General features: G+C 43.1%; 1 protein-coding gene across 1 annotated transcript in view; it reads right to left on the reverse strand.

Moving 5' to 3' along the window:
* LOC106000684 (zinc finger protein 883-like) overlaps positions 1-3,888 on the reverse strand; it is a 26,339-nt gene extending 22,451 nt beyond the window's left edge. The window contains 1 exon segment of the mRNA XM_013035974.1: positions 3,766-3,888. The gene's annotated coding sequence lies outside the window, so the exon portion shown is untranslated.
* Between the last annotated feature and the right edge of the window lie 819 nt (positions 3,889-4,707).

The following is a 4,707-nucleotide window of genomic DNA, read 5'->3' on the forward strand; positions in this document are numbered from 1 at the left end:
TGCCCCACGTCAGATGAATGGATCCAAAAATTGTGGTATCTATACACAATGGAATATTATGCAGCCATTAGAAATGACAAAATAATGGCATTTGCATGGAAATGGATGGAGCTAGAAGGAATCATGTTGAGCAAGGTAAGCCAAGAGCGAAGAGACAAACGGTACATGGTCTCCCTGATAAGTGGATGCTAAATCATCTGGTTGAACCACTACTAAATATCCCCACGCTGCTGATCACATATATAGTGTATAATATGTGAACACCGTTATATGTTACAGACTGTGATAGACAATTTGCTCCAGGAAAGTTAGAATGAACTTGTGACTTTAAATGAGCATCATTATTCCACAATACTGTGAAATTTGGGAAATTATGTAATCACTTAATCACAATAAAAAAAAGAACCTTGGGGAAGGGAGGGAGGAAAGGGATGGTAGGGGGAAAACAATGGAGGGGGTAACAATGTTCAAGAGGAAGTGTACTCATTACCTCACTCATGTAACTGTAACCCTCTGTATAGTATCTTTACAATAAAAAAAATTTCAAGTTAAAAAAAAAACAACTAGAAGTAGGGCTGTGTTTAAAGTGATAGAATGCTTGCCCTGAGTACAAGAGCTCAGGAACAGCATCCAGGCCCTGAGTTCAATCCCCACAAAAAAAAAAAAGAAAATGACATGAGTAAAGCCTCATCTGTTCAACAATCAATACTAACAGAAACACAATGCTGAGTCCAGCCTAAAATGCAGCTTCTCAAAACTTTAAATGAATGAAATGACTGCATATTTTTGCCAGTATGTATTGGTTGGTAAATTATATAGGAAATTCTAGGTCATCTACAGCTTTGTTTTTAATAAAACTATGTAGGAGACAAATTTCTGAAGTACAATGAAGTGAACTTTTCAACCAGTGGATGAATAATGCAAATCACCACAAAAGTCAATTGTCTAGAATTCAGTGAGTTTGCTTTTGCAAGTAAAGACTGCTATGCCCAGATAAGGATCCCCAAAGACCACCAACGAACCGATTCTGATGCAAGCGCACGAGAGTCATTTATTGCAAGCTCCAGCCTGGACTCATAACCTTCACCAACACAGCGAGTCAGAGTTGAGAGCCCTGACTTCCAATTCAGCAGGGTTTTTATTGTGGTTTTAGCAAGGGTAGGAGGTTTCCAACTTAGTGGTTACATGATTGATTAACATTTAGTAAGTAAGTCTTGTAACAATCTTATTGGCTAAAGTGCTCAGGCTAAGCAGCTGAGCAGCAAAATATGTTAACTATGCTATCTTAAGAAAAATCTGGAGTTTTACTTTCCTGCTACTTACTGATTGACTTTTGCTAGGGAGTTACCAGTAGATTGACTGTTGCTAGGGAGTTACCAGTAGAGTGGTTTTGGTCCTGCCATTTTTCTAGGAACCTGAACTCATGTCAGTAAAAGCCTTTTTTACAAAATGGCCTTAATATCCAATATGGTTGCACTTTGGCCAGGCCAGCCTTCTCAAGACCAAGTGAATCATTAAAAGGCAATGTGTGAATTCTAGTTTTAACTTTTTCTGCATTACAATAGTTTGTTTTCTACTTTAAAAAACATAAAATAGGGGGCTGGGAATGTGGCTCAGTGGTAGAGCACTTGCCTTGCATGCCTGAGGCCCTGGATTCGATTCCTCAGCACCACATAAGAAAAAAGCTGGAATTGGCGCTGTGGCTCAAGTGGTAGAGTGCTAGCCTTGAGCTGAAGAGCTGAGGGACAGTGCCCAGGCCCAGAGTTCAGGCCCCATGACAGGACCCCCCCCAAAAAAAGGGGCTGGGAAGGTGGCTCAGTGGTAGAGCGCTTGCCTTGCATGCCTAAGGCCCTGGGTTCAATTCCTCAGCACCATATAAGCAAAAACAAAAAAGCCAGAAGTGGCGCTGTGGCTCAAGTGGTAGAGCCCTAGCCTTGAGCTGAAGAGCTGAGGGACAGCACCCAGACCCAGAGTTCAGGCCCCACAACCGGACCACCCCCAAAAAAAACAATAAAATAAAATAAAATAAATTTGTTATAGGCTGAATATCTCAATTTATGGGAATGAAATTTTCATATATTTCATGAGGACTTTTTCTTTTTGTTTTCCTTTTTGGGCATCCCTAGAGCAAAAAAAAAAATCATATTATGGAATTTCTGCCTACAAATGTTATCTCCAATTAACCACCAGAAAAGTGGAGGTGGTGCTGTGGCTCAAGTGGTAGAGCACTTGCCTTGAGTTCAGGAACTTAGGAACAGTGCCCAGGCCAAGTTCAAGCCTCACCACTGGCAAAAGACAAAAAGAAAAAAAAAACAAGAGGGAGGGAATGTTAGGACAAAAGTATATGCAGTCCACTCTATTTTAAGTAATGTAAAATAAATTCATTATTGTACTGAAGAATATGTAATATTTGAAGAACATATTAAAAGTGCAATATATCCATATTAGTAATATTTTTCAGTCACAAAAACCACAGGAAATGCTGAGGATATGAAAAGGACCAGAATCTTTCAAGTGAAATATTTTCAAGCAATGTTTGTGCGACATTGACTTCATTCACTTCCCTCACCCCTGTCCCCACAAAAATTTCCAAAGTGAAACAATACTACTTTTGGCAGATTGTAACAATATGGCCAACACTAGCTAAACCTTTAGGATACTTAACATCTACAAACCATACAACTTTGAGCAAGGTACATCACTTAAGTTGTGTTTTGTCATGTTTGTTTTAAAGCATAAGGTGCCTAGCACACATTTCCTGAATTGCCAGAAAAAGCATCAGGTAAAAGAAAGAACTAGTACCACTAGATGCCGCATTTAATAATAGGATAAGTTTGAGAGAGCTTGCATTCTAGAAATGATAGACAGTGAGGTTAGACTGAGTGAAAGAGAAGGGGATTAGCTTTCTTGTAGAGGCAGATCTTTCAGGTGTGAGAACATATCTCTGTACTATAAACCACAGCTCCTAACCCTCTGATAATTCAGATCTGGTTCATTCCTCAGTCTAGCTCACCTCTCTCCTCTCAATATTGGAGAGTGCTTGGAAGCTTTGGAGAAAGTTGTACCAGGTGAATCTTGTGCTCTGGAAAGTCGAATCAATCATTGCTAGGGAAAGGGAGGCTAACCAGATCTTCCCGTTCTAGTGCTTCTCTGCCTCTGCTCTTTAGGGCTAGTGAGAGTTCACAAGGACAGTCAGGATGCACACTCCTGTTCAGAATCTGCCCTCCTTCGAATCTGCCACGCTTACTTAATTCCAAGGAATACAGGTCCATCAGCCAGTCGTGTACAAACATGTGTGAACTGGAGCCAGGCGTGCTAAGAGGCTACGGTGCCCAGAAGGACTAGAAACGTCCCCACAAGAAAACAGCACAGAACCCCACCAACACAACTGCCATAGCACAAGACTCGGCCAGCACACCCTTCACAACCTCACTAGAATTGTGACTCGTCCATCGTTCAGCTGGGCAAATGATGTCATCACACTGGTCCACAGCAGAATCAGGCGTGGAACAGAAGCGCAAGCCTCCCCAGCTCTCCTAGTCTGCACAACCTTCTAGCCTGCCCGCGAACCTTCCCGAGCCAGCTAGGTGCCGGCACCTGGAAGGACACTGATTCTGGCAGAACCGACTCTGACAAAGCCATCACGACCCCAGGCACAGTCATCCAGACCGGAGGGACCCGGCAGTGCGTGGAGCCTCCAGGCTACCCGCCCGGCTCCAGCTGCCGCCCGCAGCCCGTTTTCCTGCCTGCCTGCCATCCACTCACATTTCAGGTCCCCAGGTTCGCCAGGCACGGCGGGGCCTCTTGCCACCCCGGCTCCGGCACTCAGAACACTGAACTTCACTCCAGAAACTTCCCAGGAGCTTGGTTCAGCTCCAGAAACCGGAATTCCTGAGCAGAAAACGCCGTGAGTGGGCGGGGAGACGCATGCAGGGGAGGAGCCTGAAAGAGCTCTGCCAGTGGGTCTGTCCCTGGGGAAGACTACATTTCCCACTATGCTTTGCGCTACACTAGTGGAAGTGGAAATCCTGGTTTTCCCCTGCGATGTTGTGAGACCAAATACAAATTCAAATGTGGGCACAGCACAAAATAATCTTAAATAATAATAATTTTAAATAATAATATTCAATCTTAAATAATAATTTATTATTTAAGATTTAAGTTAATCTAATTATTTAAGTATCTAATTGTATTAATGTAATGGAGGCAATTTTTCCATATCTTCTTTTTCCTAACAGTATGAGTTAGCAAAATTAAGATTAATAGACTTTGCCAGAGAACCACACAGATATCCACGTACAGAGAACAAAGAAAGGTTTATTGCCAAGGCTTATTGCCAGGAGAGGGAAGCCAGCAAGACTCATTTTCATGAGGGAGGAATGAGAAGAAGCACAGGCTATTGTCTGGGATGACCTATATAACCTAGGAGGTTTAGGAGGGGTTACAAAGGGCTAGCAGGGGAAGGCTCTGGTGTGGGCCAGGGGCCTCATTCATCATGTTGGACTAGGATTTATGGCTGCCATCCAAGTGGTAGATTAGGGGTCCTGCAACTGCCAAGATCTGAAGGTCACTCTAAGGGGCTCTTGTTGCCTTATATGGTGGTAGCTGCCCCAGAGAAGTGTCATGCCAAGGTAAAGGGGGTTGGAAGATGATTATTTACTGCCTTTACTACATGGGCCTGGTGTTGCCTAGGAAGGGAGCATGCTA

The sequence above is a fragment of the Dipodomys ordii genome, unplaced genomic scaffold (assembly GCF_000151885.1).
Source record: "Dipodomys ordii isolate 6190 unplaced genomic scaffold, Dord_2.0 Scaffold234, whole genome shotgun sequence".
Classification (NCBI taxonomy): domain Eukaryota; kingdom Metazoa; phylum Chordata; class Mammalia; order Rodentia; family Heteromyidae; genus Dipodomys; species Dipodomys ordii.